Raw genomic sequence first — 19,704 nt, forward strand, 5'->3', positions numbered from 1 at the left:
AAGTGGAAAATATTTTAGGGATGACCAATTTGACTGTCTTATATTATTGACAAGGTAAATGAGATCTAAAAGGATGAAGTGACTGGCCTAAAGTCAGAATACAAATTCCAGTACTTACTTCTAATTCATATTCATATTCATATCCTAATACTTACTTCTAATTCTTTCTACATCATTAAGCTGTTTTTTGTTTGTTTGTTTGTTTATTTATTTTTTTTTGTCTTCTATTACAATGGATGATCTTTCAAAACACAACAGTAACAACAAAGAACTGGTATTAGAACTGAGAAAAGAGTTCAAAATTTCCTGTGATTTACTCATGTTTATTCCCCAAGGGTTTCTCAGTGATCTAGATAACTTAAGTAGATGGTACTTTTTTTTTTTTTTTTCTGCTTCCCTTCTTAAAGTGAAACTGATTAAGAGTGAAAAGATGCATGTTTTGATTAGTAGCCCAGAGAAAAGGGTCTATATGACTTATACAAATTGTTTTAAACTGAAATGGAGTGTGAAGACACTTTGATATAGTGTTGGTGGTGAAAAATATAGGCAAGGGTGAAAATTCTTTAATTCAGACCTCCTAGTGTTGGGTTTAAATTGAGGGAGCAGCATGATAGAGATCTGAAAAAAGCAAAAAAAAAAGAAAATCACATACAAAGAAAAGATAGTATGAGCTTAAAAGAACAGCTGGCTTTCTTAAAAGCAAAATGGAAATTTAGATCAATGACACAGATAATTCAAAAGCAACATTTTATAACCTCAAGAATCTAGAGATATCAAATGAAATTAGTTTTAGGATGACCTTTTCAGAATGAAATTGAGGGAAGATGATAGTATATTAAATTATTCTGATAATGATTCTAAGTATCCATTTCACCATGCTATTATTGACCTGGTTAAAATACTAGATTTTTAAAGAGAATTCAATGAATCTGTAAAAAGCCCTCCAAAACAAAAGAAATCATTATTTTCAATGTAAATTCCTGAATTCTAAGTCCACTAGGAATACTGAAAGGACTCTTCTTTCATGAACTATAAAATAAAATGTTACTCCCAAGTTATTTGGGATGCTTACCAATTGCTATAAATCCAGGTTCTGTCTGTTATTTCAGAAAATAGATTGAAAAAATATGTATGTCCCCTACATTAATATATATTTATGATTATTATATATTATATCTATATATTTGTATCTATATTTATGTCTTTAAATAGATCAAAGCATCATGTATCACTTGTCAAAATGTCTCTACATATATCAATAATTATATTGTTTAGTGAAAATGAAAGATTCTTTTTTGTTTTTTTCAGAGACTTAATATCTTAATGGTCAAAATCTTAAAGTATCTCTATTAGATACTTTAGATATTAGATTAACCTCTGTCTGTTTCAACTTCCTCAACTATATAATAGGGATAATAATAGCACCTAGCACCTAAAACTGTTGTGAGGTTTAAATAATATAGTATTTGTAAAGTGTTTTGCAAAGCTTAAGAATATACCACTGTTACAACAGTGATGAGAATGATAGAAATACATTAATCTTCAAACCATTTGAAAGGAGGTTACCTGCTATTATATTAAACTTCTCAAGACAAATGTGGCACTACTCTTGTATTCTGGATCTCAAAATTGGCTAGGTAGGTGTCATCCAAGACTTTGTGAGGAACCCTATTCCAGCTGTGCTCTTTTAACCAAATAGAGTATAAGGCTTAACTTACTATCGACCCCTTCAGTGAGACTAGTATAAATTGGTTTAATTTGTTCCTAGCAGCTGTTCCCTTAGACCATAGTGTTTCTTCCTAACTCACCATGTCCCATTGAGGGGTAGATAAAAATGGAAGATGGGGTGGGAGACCAATACTGAGTGTAGAGGCATTTTGTAGAGTAAGAAGAAATCCAAGTCAATTTTGGTTCAACTTGGCTACTCAGGCAGCTATACAGACAGAATCAGCCCCTTTCTCTCTGACAGTATCCCAAATTACTTTCATTTTAGTATCTCCTGTTCAATCCTTAACCTGGCATCTGTGATCACCTTTTTATTGAAACTACAAACTTAGAAACCATTGACTTTTTTCCCCACTTTGTCAATTTCACAAAATAAAAATTAAATTTAAAAAACACCAAATACAATAGAATGTTCATGGAGAAAGTCAAAAAGAAAAGAATTGTATGTGAAAGTATAAATCTCTATTATGAATAGTCTTCCTTTTGAAGTAGGTAATAAAGACAACAAAACTATCTTGCTTTTATTTTAAAACCTCCTGGTTTTTTTTTTTTTTTTTTTTTTTTTTGTTTTTTTTTTTGTTTTTGTTTTTGTTTTTGTTACCTCTGTTTTCTTTTCTTTTGAGGTCATTTTTGTTGATTTAATGTATGTGAGATGGAATTTGCTTTTCTCTTGTTATTAGTGTTATGAACACTTTTTTTCATAAGGTATTGATAGCTTGTATTTCTTCCTTTGAGAATTGCTTGCTCTTTTGCTTTGACCATTTACTTATTAAGCAGTGGCTATTATTCTTACATATTTGTTAGAAAAAAACTATTAGAATCAAATCCTTATATACTTTGGCTATCCAGACCTTTGTCTGGAAAACAAACAAACAAGCATAATCCCAATACCTTCCTGCAACCATTCCCCCCTCCCCTTAATAACTTTCCATCTAGTTTTAATTTCATTAGTTTTATTTATGCAAATATGTATTCGATATATGGCAAATCAAAAAAACTTTATATTGGATACCTATTCCTTTTCAGTTCCTTGGAACAATTTTTTGCTTGATGTTTTTCCTCTCCATAGTAAGGAGGGAGAAAAGAAAGAATAAAGGAAGGAAGGAAGGAAGGAAGGAAGGAAGGAAGGAAGGAAGGAAGGAAGGAAGGAAGGAAGGAAGGAAGAAGGAAAATAAATTTGACTTCTTACCCACTAATTGTGAACTCCTCTGAATCCCTGGGACTTCTTTCTTAGTCTTCTGTCTTTTCTTTCTCTTTGGTCAATCACTTAGTATTTACAAAATGCTTAATATTTCTAAGCAGTGGACTCTGATCTTTTTTTTTTTTTTTTTTTTTCATAGCTTCATCTGTCACCTCAAATTCTCAGACTTATTTCCTCTACATCTCCAAATATTTATCAGATATTTCTATTTGACTTCAAATTCAACAAACATTTATTAAAAGGGTCTACTCTGTATAAGGCAATAAAAAAACACACAGCACAGCAACAATTCTGTCTTATAAATTTTATCCTTGTTCCCTCCAAAATAATTCTGAATTTCAATAGATATGTCTTTCTACCATTCCATTTTCACCTTGTTTCCTTTCTGCTTTAAAATATATATATGTATTGATTAATTCTGATGGACATGGCTCTTTTCAACAATAAGGTGATTCAGGCCAATTCCAATATACTTGTGATGGAGAAAGCTAAGTGCTCCCAAAGAGAGGACTGTGGGGACTGAATATGGATCATATCATAGTGTTTTCACTTTTGTTGTTGTTTTTTGCTTGTTTTTTGTTTTCTTTCTCCTTTTTTCCCCCTTTTTGATCTGATTTTTCTTGTGCAGCATAATTGTAGAAATAGGTATAGAAGAATTTCATATGTTTAATATCTATCTGATTACTTGTTATTTGGGGGAAGGGAGAGGGGAAAAAGAGGAAGAAAATAATTTGGGACAAGGTTTTGCAAGTATGAATGTTGAAAACGATTTTGCATATATTTTGAAAATAAAAAGCTATTATTAAAAAAATACTATCTCTGTTCTATTTATAGAATTGAGTCCAAGTTCCTTAGTTTGACATTTAAAACCCTCTACAATCTGTCCCCAAACTATATTGTTTCCAACATTATTTCCCTTTTGTACTCAAAATGAACCACCCTACTCTAATTACAGTAGGCAAATTACTGCTATTTGAATATATCAAGATACTTAAGGGTATTTCTGATGCTCTAAAATGATATACAAATTTGTCTATCTGGCATTTTAAAACTTTCACAATCTGGCTCCAACCTATCTTTCCAGTCTGAGTCAACTTGACTCCAGATCATACACTATTATTATATTCTAGTCAAACTGGCCTATATATTGTTCTCAGTCCATATTTATTTCCCATATCCATATCTTTACATAGGCTGTGCTTCATATTTGAAATGATTTTACTTTTGACTTCCACCTCTTGGCATCAAGGTATTTTTTTTAGATTCAAGTCAGGTGTCCTTTTCAAAAAAGGAGGGTAATTTACTCAATTATTTTATATTTACTTTACATTTATTTTGTACCTATCTACTTATATGTATATATTATGTCCCCTTTTTTGCAATATATGTTTAGGGGATCTTTCAACTTTGTTTTTGTATTCCAAGCCACTAGCATGTCTAACATTTAAATAATGTTGAATTGAATATCTAGTTAATTTTTGCTATTTTAAATTTACTTGTTTCACTCATTCAGTCTGGAATCCCATCTTCAATTATGAATATATGAATCAATGAATTCTTTCATTTATATGGTCCATTTAATGAACATTCATTACTCATTTGCTATATGCAGAATACAGGCATGATGCTACAAGACTTATTATGTGGACAAAAAAAAAAAAAAAAAAGACTTTCTTTGGCCCCAAAAGCTTTAGAGCATAGTAGAATAAATAACAAGATAAATAAATAATTCTCACACAAATAGGATATAAGTACATATGAATACAAAATACGAAATGGAAGGAGATCACTCAATACACTTTTTTCTGAATTATTATCTATCTCTCCATTCCTTGGTTTAGAACTAATTTCTCCTTGAAGCCTTCCCTAACCTCTGTGAATAAAAGAGATTATTCATTTTCCTGAACTGCTCTCTCCCTCTTCTCTCTCTCTCTCTCTCTCTCTCTCTCTCTCTCTCTCTCTCTCTCTCTCTCTCTCTCTCTCTCTCCATAGATGCATGCAAACATACAATTATACACACATATATGTATACATATATCTCTGGATGTGAAATCAACACCAATTTTACCAACTTATGCTCAGTGCTGCAGATTTGAGATTCCCAGAGAGGAATATGACATTTAATAACAAGGGATAGCCACATGGTGGAAGAAACATTCCGAATATTGGGTCCTGTTCCTTCGCATACTCTACCACTGTGCAACATGGAATTGACATAGAATGAGTCACTATGAAACCATTTACTCTTAAATATAAATAATTATTAAACACTAAGTTCAAAGCAAAAATAATCATAACATTGCTCAATGAAAGGTAAAAATAGAAATATTAATAATTGTCCAACAATAAACGAGTCACAATCTCCAACTTACAGAAAAATCTACTGAGTAGACACAGAAATGAGGAAATATGTGACTGGAACAACTCACATGTCCTGGGCTTCAGACCTTGATGTATTTGATTTCTATAGCAAATAAAGTATCACATAAAGCTTCTCTGATAGGTGCTATTCTTCTGTTCTTCAATACTCTCCTTTTCAGCAAAGCTTTCCTCTTCTGCTTTCAAATAGGTGAAGTAACAACAACCTTTTTTAGCTCACAACCTCTATTAATAGGGCATTGAGAAAGTGAGTGACAAGTAGTTCCTTTAAGCCAGAGAATTGCCAAGCTTCTCAGATCTGCATAGTAGGAAGATACTACTTTTCTCACTTATTTCCAAACTTCTCACAGAAAAGCTCAGCTCAAAGCAAAGTTCATCTTTCTGCATATTTCTGCCTCTCAAATCTGATAGAATAGGGAAGGCCATCAACAAGACAGATAAGTTTCCCCTCTATAAATCTGTAGATAGCACTGGAAAGTATAGACCCTCATAGGTCTTCACATTGCAACTTATTAAGTCAGACAATCAGCATTTCTCTTCTAATCAGGAAATTCCTAACACAGTTGAAGAATTCATTGTCTCAAGCAGAAAACTTGTCTTCTGTTCTCAGAATCTTGTGGCTCTCTCTGTGCTCAGCTTGCTTTTCCATTCTCCTGCTTCTCTCTTTCTATAGCTTTTTTTTTTTTTTTTTCTATTCTTTGCTTCTTAAAAGCTTAGAATGCTTCAAATTACAGCATTCTAATGACCAGTGACTCATCTTTACTTATAAAATAATACTCAAAAACCTTTAATGTATGAAACCTGACATCTTCATATAATCTTTTCATGGCCCCAAAAACGTTAATTGTTGGGGGCAGTAGCCCCCTTTGATATTCTTTGTTTAATCTCCAACTTCCTTTGGCCTAGTTTCAGTTTTCAGCCCCCATTCTAATGATCTGAAATTCCTTTCTGGGGAGAGACTGAAGGAGATAACAATAGAAAATTTTTGTCTTATTTACAATAATAAGAAAATTCCTGTCTTATTTACAACAACAGAGAATTCTTGTATTATTGACAAATATCTCCAGAACCTCTTGATAACATCTCTGTGCAAACATTGTTTTGATGACTCTAGTTATCATGTATGTATATAAGGAAGGCTGAAAAATGAAATCTTTTCATTTGGTGTATACCAGCCAATGCCTGTCAACTGATGTGTTCCTTTCAGGCAGTTTGTGTCTTCCTGAATGCCAAATGCCTGTTTATACCTTTACTATCAATAAAGACTGTTTCCATACAGCATTAAGTAGCAAACTCCTTTGCTGCCGACCCCGCCCTAGGTTACTTTGGGGAAGAAAGGAGAAAGAGAAAAGGAACTGACCCATCTCTGTTTAGAACCTCAGTTTACCCCTCATCAGTAATCCTATTAATAATTTTATCATTTGTAATCTTCAAAGCTAAAAAAAGTCACATACAGATGAGTTGATGGATCACAATTACCTGGAAGCATCATTACATCAGTCTTTGCTTTACTATCAAAAAAGTCCTCTCAGTATACTTATCTGAGAGTTAATTTTTTATCTGGCTTTCAAATATTCCATTCGAGATTCTGTATTTCTTAATAACTAAATTTTATCAATTTGACTTCTAATGTTCTCTTTATGCCCCTTTCAGCAACCAAACTCTTTACACATGATAAGGTCAATATAAGCACACATATATTTTCCAAAATACATTTGTAGGCTATAGATTCATATTAGGAATTGGGAGTTAAATACTCAAATCAGATAACTATTTATCCTGATCAAAGTAGTGTTTCTAAGACTTACTTTTAACCTGGGAAATTCTATTCCATTCAGTGTTATTGTTATTGTGGCTATTGTTTCTAAATCTCTCACTATGTATACAAAGCATTGCTTATACACTTTGTGAGTAACAGTCTTGCCCTCATCAGGGAAAGTCTAGTCATTGTATTATCTTATCACCTTCTGGTATTATCATGTTAGCAGATGGAAATAAAGAGCATCTTGATGAATACAATACAAGGTGAGATGCCTAGAAGATACAATATGACAGAAAGTAAAAACATGACAGCTAGCAGGGACCATGCAACTCTCAAATGAGAGGACAAAGAAAATATCTAGCAGAGAGGAAAAACTTATCAGATTATTATACAAAATCAAAAGTTTATCACAATTTTATATATAACTTGTTCTGATTAAATATGTATGCTAGTCACATATGCTAATATAATATATATATATATTTCCTCCATTTTTGTACCACAGTCACACAAGTTCATTAGTATTTTCCTTCATGCATGCTTTCTAATCAACTATATCACTAATATGTGTATTCTGAAGTTGTATTGCCTGATTATATGTATAGAAAATAGTATACTTTCTTAACATTTTTGCTATTGTAATTGATTAAAATTGATTAAATGTATTTTGTTTTCATTTAATGTGTGCTCTGGCTGTTAGGCTTAAAAAATTGTTGGAGCAACAGAAACTATCTTTTTTAATAAGTACTTAGGATAGTTTTTAGAGAGCTCTATTTGTGAAGACCTTGCTGCTGATCATTTATCATTCATTTATTCAACAATATTTTCTGGGCAAAAAACTTAGTGTTTTATTATTTTAGTTAATGTATTAAATTTTTTGTCAGGACATAAACTGTAAGCCCTAGCTTGATGATGATAGGGATCATCATGTAGATGATAAAGGATACCTATTAGTGCATATAAAATGAAATATATTTTGTATATTGTTCAGTGTGGCCAAAGTTAAATAATGAAAGTTTATCTACTTATATTTAAAAACTTAATATGACATGTTCTTTTGCTAAAATCAGTTCTCTTAGATGTATAACTACTATCATTGTCTTGAGTTTGTGAGATTTTTTTGATTTTATATATATATATATTTATATTTATATATATATATATATATATATGTATAATTTTTTAAAACTATTCATCAAGAAACCATACTTTTATCCCAGAAGGAAATATTAACCATACCTTTGATGAATGGTACATTTTCTAAGTCTATATTTGATTATAGTACATACATTTTTTAAAAATTGGAGTTTGTTAGAAGTCCCAGGATACTGTTTTCCCCATCTCTTGAATAAATTTATTTTTATATGTGGCAGGAGACAAGGTCATTATGAAATGGTCTGTCTCTATTTGATTATTTCTGACACTTTAGAAAAAAAAAGTTATATTTCTTAGTATATTAAAGTATTTTTTTAGAATAGGTCCTATGCAACCTTCATCTTTTATCTAAATCTCTAAATTATGTTGCTTCCACCACATTCATATTTAAAGGCAGTGTCTCATTGTCTCAATCAGATGAGTCTAAGTTTCATCTACTATTGGGCCATGGTCCAAAAAAATTACTCCTAAGATTTGCTTCTTGGAACACCCTTAGAATTATAAAAAATAATATTAAAAACACTTTTTTCCAATTCATGGATATGTTTTTAACATTCATTTCTGTAAGACATTGTGTTTTACATTTTTGTCCTTCCCTCCCTTACTTTCCTCCCTTCCCTGAGACTGGAAGCAATATGAAACAAGTTAAATGTGTTTTAAACATATTTCTGTATTTGTCATGTTGTATAAGAAAAGTTTTTGGAAAAAAAAACACAAGAAAGAAAAACTAATAAAGCTTCAATCCACATTCATTCTCCATATTTCTCCTTGATATGGATGGCATATTCCCATGCCAATTCTAGTGGAAATATCTTGAAACATTTCATTATTGTAAAGAGCCAAAAACATGTGTGGGGGGTGAAATTTTATAGTCGGGTGAAAATGTTCACAGGTTAAAGGATTTCTAAATGTTCTACTAACAACAGTTTTGGTATAGATTTAAAAGAAAAAGTGAGTTTTATAAAGATAAATTACAACCCTCCCTCTAATCTTCAATCTTATTTTTTTAATTGTCTTTCTTATGACAAGAATTTTTCTTCAAAGAAAGTTAAGTACTTTTAACTGGTCTCACTGTTCTAATACTTCTAAGTATCTTTGCTTTTTTCCTAATTATTCAAGCTATTTAAAATATTTATTATGTTATATTACATATTATTATATAACACATATATTTAAAACAGTTTGTCAGTTCTTGGCTTTGTTTTTGTTTTGTTTTATTTTGGCATTTATTTTTGACTTTGAGCTCTGGTGACATTGACCCTGTTTCCTTTTGATGTAGAATGATTACGACCCATAGCTACTTTATTTTTTCTAATAATCATTGGAAGTTGTCTTCTTTAAGACCTACAGCTATTATATATTTCCTTTGAATATATCAATTCTTTAAAAAATTAATAAGACGAAATTAAAACACATCAAAAGAAATAAATGAAACAAGAATATCAAGAAATCAAAGACTCAGCTGGCAGATAAGTAAGTAAAGGTAAGGGAACAAATTCAAGATTCATCTGCTCAAGATAAAATGTTTAGAGTCACCAAGTATTAGTTGAATAACACATATGCCAATTACAGTCAGAATATAAAATCACATAAAAGTATTCTCTTTAGTTAAAATACCATATTATATTATGATGAAATAGCAATTTATTATTTGTTGTTTCAGGTTTTTTTGGGTATATATAAATGTATATATATTCCCTTCCATCTTCTTCCCCCCTGAGGCTGGGGTTAAGTGACTTGCCCAGGGTCATAAAGCTAGGAAGTGTTAAGTGTCTAAGACCAGATTTGAACTGGGATCCTCCTGAATTCAAGGCTGGTTCTCTATTCACTGCGCCACCTAACTGCCCCCTCCTTCCATCTTCTTAGAAGCATATTTTTCCCTTACCCTATCTCACTATCTTGGTATCTTAGGAGAGTAGTCTAAAATCTCAGGTATCTAAATAACATTGGTACTACCAAGTTTACAGCTAAAGACAGTAAGCATATTAGCCAAATTATTCCTTGTCTCATCTACATTTAGATTGTAAAATTATTCCTAAAGTTTGCTTCTTTAAGAATCAATGCTACTTAATCTCAACTCTAGAACACTAGTTCAAGCAGAACTGGAGGGAAATACATCAACAAATAAATTGCCTATAAGATTATTTATATTTAATCATTATAAATTTCAAATGATTATGTCCATCTTAGAGTTACTTCAATGGAAAAATGTGTTTTATTTTTTTCTTGGCACATGCATAGAGCACCAGCCCTGAAGTCAAGAGGAGTTGAGTTCAAATATAGCCTTAGACACTTAACACTTCCTAGCTGTATGACCCTGAGAAAGTCACTTAACCCCAATTGCCTTAGCAAAAAAAAAAAAAAAATCCTTTCTAAAATGGAAGATGTTGACAAATAAAACAGTTATCATGATACTTTTAACTTCCATACAAGGCTTAATTGGTCATTCAAATATAACAAGTAGTGTTATGACATAACTTACCTGTGTCATGAGCCTATATGTTATGGGTCAGAACTCTGAACTTGAAACAAAGGGTTCTTACAAGGTACTAAGTCAGTGCAATTGATAGAGACAATAGTTATCTAATTTAGCATGGTTCAGTATGATTGATTTAATCCTACAAAGAGATGTAGGTCAGAACTTGAAATAAGGTACTAAGTGGAATTGAGACAATGGTTGAATCTAGTTTAGCATTGATTTAATCCTACAACAAATATTGGTTTCCTAGTGATGTAATGATTGATTTGTACTCAGTATTGAGTTTATAAGCCAGAAGCCTCAGCCAGGGAGATTCAGAGACAAGTGGACAAAAGGTTGGAGGCTGAAGGCTGGAACACAAGCCCTTGGACTCAGATTCATCCCATCTCACATCACCTTGGTGGCAGGCTCTCCTCATTTGCTTCTGCACTGAAATCAAGACTCTAGAAGGCCTCCAGAAAACTAGCAGAGCTCCAACTGAAGGAGATAAGACTTAGAAGGAGTAGAAGGATTTGGACTTTAACACCTGGCTGTACTTGTGATTGCTGAACTGAAACAAAGGTTGCCTCTAGGAGACCCCAAGAAAACCTCAACAGAGAACCTCAACATTTTAAAGAGAATATTACACCTATACTACCTGGTAGTAACAGTTATAAATTGTACCCATCTTGAGTTTTAAAATAAGCTAACTCAGATTTGAACTCATTTGTACATACCATATTTTCTGAGCACAAAATTCCTTGCTAATTGGAGAAAAATCTCAGTGTTATATTATTTTTCTTGTCTTTTTATTTGAATTTCAGTTTCTTTGGGGAAAAGTATTATTTATTTGTGCAAGAACTGCACTAGAACTGTATTCTGCATTTCTCTTCTCAACCCCAGCTAGACCTTGGCTTATTCTTGTATTGTGCTTCCTTCTCTCCAATAAACTGAAGCATGAAGAATAAAACGATGGGTTTAGATTCAGGAAGACCTTAGGTCAAATCCTTTCTTATACACTTATCAGCTCTTTGATCTTATTCATTTGTCTACTTACACATTTAGTTTCCTGATCTGTACAATGAAGGAATTGGAGTTGATGGCTTCTAAGCATTTTTCAAGCTTTGAATATGTGATCCTATCATATAGACCAGCGGTGAACCTTTATTTTTTTTGTCTCAAGTATAACAATGGTTAGTTATGAGCCTTACTATGACACTGTCTTCTCCTATTCTTTCTAATAAGTGTATATTGATTGATTAATATGGTCCTTTGATAAAATTTAAGTGTAACTGGTTAAGTATAGGTAGTATGAGTATTGCCTGCTATTTTTCTCATTCTGGAGTCAGTAGGGAGTAAGCAATAAGGCTCCATCATGTTTTGGGTCACGTAGTAGAGGGAAGCCAAGGGACTGATTTGTTTCAAGGGAAATACTGATGGACATTAACACTGACAACATTTCCCCAAGTATTGTTCATTTCAGAAGTTCTGTGACACAGTTCAACGGTTCATAATGCCCACATGAACACAAGTATATTGGGGATTTAAAGGACATGCATCACTTGATAGACTTAAGCTTGCCAGTTTATTTTTAACTTAACAAGGGGTCAGCCTTCCTCCTCAGTTACTGTCACTACATGGGGACTTATAGGATCTGGATCTATGGATAAATATGATGCTTATTTGTAGACACATTTTGGGAGCACTCATATATATAAATATGTAAATATATGGATAATTGTGAGAATGTCTATTTCTATATATAAATGTCTACATATGTACACATCTTTACTTCTTAGTTTCTTGAAGTAATCAAGCAGCACAATTTGATTTTATGAAGTTAATTAACAAAGTAAGTAGGCCAAGAAATATATTGCAGTAATCAATAGCAAGTAATAAAAATGTGTGAATTAGTATCTTTTTTTCTCCCTCAAAGAAAACGAGGGTCAAAAACCTTTATACTTTACCTTGTTATTAGAAAAAACACTTGTGTTTTAGAAATAATGGTTGATATGCCAGTTAATATCATGCTCAAGAATGATATGGTATCATTTTCGGAAGTCCAACACTGTCACATTAAAATAATTTTTAAGAAAAACGCAAGAAATAGTTTTGTTTTTGGATCAATTTCTTAATGTTCCACATTCCAAAGAAAATATACTGATTGACATTTATAAGGTGGGAGGGACAGGAATAGATTGCATTATGTAAATTTTTTGCCTCTAGGGGAAAATGGGAGTTCAGTGGGGCTTTTCATTATGTCATAAATATTATTAATACAAATATTTAAGCATCTCCTAGAATGATTTGTAATATATTTTCAAAACAAATATTATGTTGAAAAGGTAATGTTTAATAAATCCTTCCTAATAAGATTCCCAGACTATTCAAACAAAGAACAGGGTATTGTAGAGGCTAAGAGAAGTTATACAGCTCTGTGATTATTTATATATATATAAATATAATGGTTTATGATAGCACTTTTAAGTATCTAAACATGTTCTTCATAATATAAATCAATACTCTTTTTTTCCACTGAATTCTGTTTCTGCATTTTGTCTCTTAATGATACTCTTTGTTTGAGTTTTAATATTCATGAAAATTACAGCAATGCCCTATTGATTTCTCAAGAGAATAGTGAGAATACAAGAAGTGAAAATTCAAGTTTGTCCTTTTTCTAAGCATCCTTGAAAGGTCATTGGATAATAGTCATGTTTTTTCTCCTCTTTTAAAATGTTTCTTTTTGGCCTCATTTCCAAAATATATAGATAATTGATTCTAATTTATAAGAAATGAAGTAATTTTCCAGTTGATAAATGGTCAAATATATGAACAATTTTCAATTGAAGAAATTGAAACTTTCTAGTCAAATGAAAAGATGCTCTAAATCATTATTGATCAAGAAATGCAAATTAAGACAACTCTGAGATACCACTACACACCTCTCAGATTGACTAAGATGATAGGAAAAGATAATGATGAATGTTGGAGAGGATGTGGGAAGGCTGAGACATTGATACATTGTTGGTGGAATTGTGAATGGATCCAACCACTCTGGAGAGCAATTTGGAACTATGCGCAATGCTATCAAAATGTGCATACCCTTTGATCCAGCAGTGTTACTAATGGGTTTATATCCCAAAAAGTTCTTAAAGAAGGGAAAGGGACCTGTATGTGCAAAAATGTTTGTGGCAGCCCTTTTTGTAGTGACTAGAAACTGGAAATTGAATGGATGCCCATCAATTGGAGAATGGCTGAATAAATTGTGGTATATGAATGTTATGGAATATTATTGTTCTGTAAGAAATGACCAGCAAGGATAAATACAGAGAAGCCTGGAGAGACTTACATGAATTGATGCTGAATGAAATGAGTAGAACCAGGAGATCATTATACACTTCAACAACAATAATATATGAGGATTAATTCTGATGGACGTAGATCTCTTCAACAATGAGATGAACCCAACCAGTTCCAATTGCTCAATAATGAAGAAAACCAGCTACATGCAGAGAGAGAACTATGGGAAATAAGTGTGGACCACAACATAGCATTTCTACCATTTCTATTATTGTTTGCTTGAATTTTTTGTTTTCCTTCTCAGGTTTTTTTTTTAAATACTTTCTAGATTTGATTTTTCTTGTGCAGCAAGATAACTGTATTAATATGTATACATATATTATATTTAATATGTATTGGAATGCCTGTCATCTAGGGAAGATGGAGAAAAGTTGGAACAGAAGGTTTTGCAAGGATCAATGTTGAAAAATTATCCATGCATATGTTTTGTAAATAAAAAAAAAAAGCTATAATAAAAAGAAAATCTTTCTTTTTTACTCCTCTTCCTTTCCTTCTGCCTCTAGAATCCTTGGTTTCTTTCAGAATTTGGCTTAGGCTCCACCTACTGAATGAAGTTGTGTGTTTTTTTTCTCCTCATTTCTACAATGGATAGTTTTTGCCTCCATTTCCCACCAAGGCCAAAGCCTTTTATCTATTTCACATTTGTTCTCTCTCTCTCTCTCTCTCTCTCTCTCTCTCTCTCTCTCTCTCTCTCTCTCTCTCTCTCTCTCTCTCTCTCTCTTTCCCTCCCTTTTACTCCCTCTCTCTCCCTTCACCTACCTCAAATAAATTATATAAATAAATAAATAAATAAATAAACATATGTATATTATACACCTTGAAATATAAAGATGCATATTCTCTTTTTCCTTAAATGAAGGTATTATTTCAGTGTTGTTTTTGTTTCACCAAAGCATAGCTCAGTGACTGGCAATTATAAGATGCTTAAAAATAATTTCTGATGTCAATGACAGTATTTTTAAATGTCTGTCAAAATTATATTAGGGGTAGATGTTAAATAAATTGGAAAAATGGTTAGTAAATTATTCTCCAATTTAAAATATCATTGAGAATGCTAATTTACCCATGTTCTACTCTTTTACAGGAGATATCCCCAATATATCCTTCTCGTATTAAGATTCTTAAAATATCACATTAATTAATCCCAAAATGATGAAATATAAATGGTGAGCCAATAATAATATACAAAAGATATTGTTCATTTTTTTCATACTTTGAGTTGATTGAATTGTAGATATATTTTTCCTGTTTGGTTTTAGATGGTGTAAATTAGATTTCAAAAAGAAGCTTAAAATCTTTATATAATATTACTAAAAAAAATATTATTGATTTTTGAAGGCATTCTAATGCCAGGACTTTTTTTTTTGTATATGCATGTGCAAAGTTAAACTTTCTCTTTTGATTAGAATGATTTTAGGATGTAATCTTGTAATTAAATATCAAATTCTTTATTATTCAGTTGCTTTAAAGGCATATAGTTTTTGTTTGGTTTAGTATTTTTGTTCAAAGCAAAACGTTTCATATAGGATAGTGTAATTTATTTCTTAAAATAAAAGCAAGGGTATTATTATGACTTTAAATGATTTTTAGTGGTAGAGATTATGCATTACAGGAAGAATAACATTCATTGGGACTAAAGATGTCATCTGACAGATTTATAATGATTAATACAAGGAAAATGAATTTTATTGTTATTTTTAAATTTTTTAAGCCTGTGATATCATCAGTCTTCCAGGGGAGAATCTTCTTTCACAAAAATAGAAAATCTACTTGTCTGTAATTTATATTTCTTTAGAGATTCCTGAGCAGTGGAAGTTTAAATGATTTGCCTATGGTCACAAGTTATTATGTAGTAGAAACAGGACTCAAACTCTGGCCACTATCTTCTTTTGATACATGATGATTTATTATTCTAAAAATTGAAAGACCGGACATTTAGATTTAGCTTCAGTCCCAAAGTCCAGTAATATGGGATCGTTTCCTCACTGGTGGAGATGCATGTTCTGACTTGTATGATGGATGGGGCAGAATTGGAGAAAGAAAAGCTCTTCAGGTCATCATAAAATCTCCTTAGTCGTTTTGGGTTCTATTTAAGCTTTGATTCACTTCAGGTACTTTTGGCTTTCAGCTCTGAAAAGGAAGATGCAAAAGGTCATCTACACTTAAAGTTGTTGTAGGACTGGTAAGACTTGAAAGGAGCAAGCAGTCTCCATCATATCCTTATTTTGAGCTTGCTATATTAAAGACTAAGGGGAATTTCCCCTTTAATGAGAGGTAGAATGCTTTCTCTTGTTAAACTGAGTTACCTTGCTCCCAAAGGGAGAGCTCCTTTACTTTGTATTACTTGATATATATTCTCCTATGTATACCTTCTTTGATTTCTGTTTGTTCTGATGCTTATTTGGATAAATTAATTTTCTTAGTTAAGTGCTATGTGTATTCATTGTGGAAACAGCATTTGCAGATAAATGGGGTCAAGCATTCAATGTAAAGCTTAGAATCCTCCTCCCTAATAATGAAATGAATATCAAAAGTTAACTCATAATCAAATTCTCTAGACTATTAATATTTAACGAAGCAGATAATATAATTTTATACTGATACCTACTCTCCTCGAGGATAGCACAGTCCCCAAACTTCTGGTTCCAACATTTTGCTTCCCTCCTGGCAGGAATCACTTGGAGAAGGATAAAAGGAAAAGAGTCTAAAAATGTTTATTCTGCCTCCCTTCAAGTCACAAAGAAACAACTTCATGAAACACATGGGGCTTCAGAACATATGGGCCTTTAGTATACATGGGATCTCTCAAGTAGGATTAAGATATCAGCTCTTCAATTGAGAAAAGGATCTCTCTGGTACTACTTCTATTTTTAAGACACAATTGAAACTTCAAGCCTCCACACAAATTTCCTTGCGTAATTATATGCTTGCAAATTTCCTATACCCACTTTGCTTAAAAGCTGACCATTTCTTAATTTATTGTAAATGGAAAATATAGTTTATATTTGAGAATATTCTCAGGCTTAGTTATCCCCCTTCCCCTATTCTAATTCATTTCCAACTCTTTTCCTCTTCAAAATGAAATTCTTAGAAAGCTGAATCAAGAATACCACCTTGTACATTTTTTCTAGACTGCTTCAAAACTGAGTATTCTCAATAACCAATGAAACTACAATCTGATAAGAACATTTTCTCCATATCATAAAATATATATATAGCCTAAATATAAGAAGTATATATATATATATATATATGTATATATATATGTATATATATATATATTATTCTTATATAATTTTTAATAGTCATCTAAGGATATAATTTTTTTTCCAAATTCAGACACCCCTCTTTTGAGGTGGAGTAGGAAGACAAAGAAATGATTTTTAAAAATAATTATGTTCTTTACTATAGGGTTTCTTGACTTGAAGTCTACACATTTTTTTTATTATATATTTTTTATAATATTATCCCTTGTATTCATTTTTCCAAATTATCCCCCCTCCCTCCACTCCCTCCCCCCGATGACAGGCAATCCCATACATTTTACATGTGTTACAATAAAACCTAGATACAATACATGTGTGTAAATACCATTTTCTTGTTGCACAATAAGCATTAGATTCCGATGGTACATGTAACCTGGGCAGACAGATATTAGTGCTAACAATTTACATTCACTTCCCAGTGTTTCTTCTCTGGGTGTAACTACCTCTGTCCATCATTGATCAACTGGAAGTGAGTTGGATCTTCTTTATGTTGAAGATTTCCACTTCCATCAGAATACATCCTCATACAGTATTGTTGTTGAAGTGTACAGTGATCTTCTGGTTCTGCTCATTTCACTCAGCATCAGTTGATGTAAGTCTCTCCAAGCTTCTCTGTATTCCTCCTGCTGGTCATTTCTTACAGAGCAATAATATTCCATAACCTTCATATACCATAATTTACCCAACCATTCTCCAACTGATGGGCATCCATTCATCTTCCAGTTTCTAGCTACAACAAAAAGAGCCGCCACAAACATTTTGGCACATATAGGTCTCTTTCCGCTCTTTAGTATTTCTTTGGGATATAAGCCCAGTAGTGGTACTGCTGGGTCAAAGGGTATGCACAGTTGAAGTCTACAAATTTTTAAAAAATATTTTGATATCTGTATTTCATTATTATTGGTTCCCTTTTTAACCTTATGCATTTTATTTTATTCATTTAGTAACATAAGTCTAAGAAAGGTCTTTAGGTTTTTACAGACTGCTTAAGGGATTCATGACACACAAAAAGGGCTAAAGAAACTCTGTTGCAGTATAGCTCTTGCATAAATAAATCATTTTTTCCCAAGAAAATGAAATTCAATAAAAAGTCAAGGAAAGCAAAAATAACACTGAGATTTTCTAATAGTTGAAAAGGAATTCTGTGGCCAGAAAAGGAGAAGGGGGAGAGGAGGTGGCACTTGGCGACCTAGGCCACAGTATCTCTCAAAGGATAGGACAGTTCATGAGCAAAGGTGGAATGCTGCCCTCATATTTCTTACCCAGGTCAAAATTCAAATAATCCTGCCACAGATTAGTCTCCATGATGAGATAAGACCAAAAGTTGAGAGAGGGTACAATAGGTAATAAGTACCTGAGACTTGTATTTATGGGCATCTGAGAAAAAAAGCTGATATTTATATGTGCTTCTTGACAAGAGACTCTTAATTGCAAAATGAACGTTACTTCAACTAGTAGTGCTGAATTAATCTATCATATTTGGCAATATTTTAAAAATCTCCTCACAAATAAATAGTATGTGGAGGTATTTCCCCTAATTATTCATGTCCTGGCCAATAAGCATTTATTAAGTACTTTATGCCAGGTACTCTGCTACCTACCATTACTATTCATATCTTCTCTTTTCTCAATTAAAACCAGAGAAATTTTTCTTTAGTAGGCCTTGAGGCATCACAGATAACATCCAGTGAAGCATGGAAAACTTCATTCTCATCAGTTTAGCTCTACATTCTATAAAATGATTCTCTAATCTGTTTAGCATCTACAGGAAAGCTTCTCCTTCTTCTGGTTCTAGCATCCAACTGATATGGATGGAAAGGTAAATGACTTCCACATTCTCTCACATGTTCAAGCAAATTTGAATTCCTCTGTCTCCCCTTTTGTTTTTTTTTTTTTCCTTTTTAATTTCTTTTTGAAACACTTCTGTTCTTTCAAGAAACTCTTAATTACTTCTGATAATATTAGATTATAAGATTTCTCCTGAAGATTAGAAAGTTTCTCAATACTTTTCTTTCTAGTTTTAAAATATGCACACATTGATACACTGCACTGAAGAAATCATCCTATTGTATAATTTCTAGAAGTCACTGGAGCATTATACTTGCTCTCCATACTTACCATAAAATAGAATTTGAATTTTCTTTCATTCTTGCCACTGCAATTTTGCATGGCAAAAATGAACAGGAAAGCTAGCTTTGGAAAGCTATGTTAATTGGTAGAATCAAGAACTGAAAAAAATTAGTGAAAGATTAGCATGATGGGCCATTTCTAATTTAATGGCATTTAGTGGTAATAAAATCCTATTTTTAAGTTTAAAAAAATAAACATCAAAAATTAACGATCTAAGATGTGCAAGTTGATAGCAATTGCTGAGGAAATACTGGAGGGTTAATTTGTT

This window comes from Sminthopsis crassicaudata, chromosome 3 (assembly GCF_048593235.1).
Source record: "Sminthopsis crassicaudata isolate SCR6 chromosome 3, ASM4859323v1, whole genome shotgun sequence".
NCBI lineage: Eukaryota > Metazoa > Chordata > Mammalia > Dasyuromorphia > Dasyuridae > Sminthopsis > Sminthopsis crassicaudata.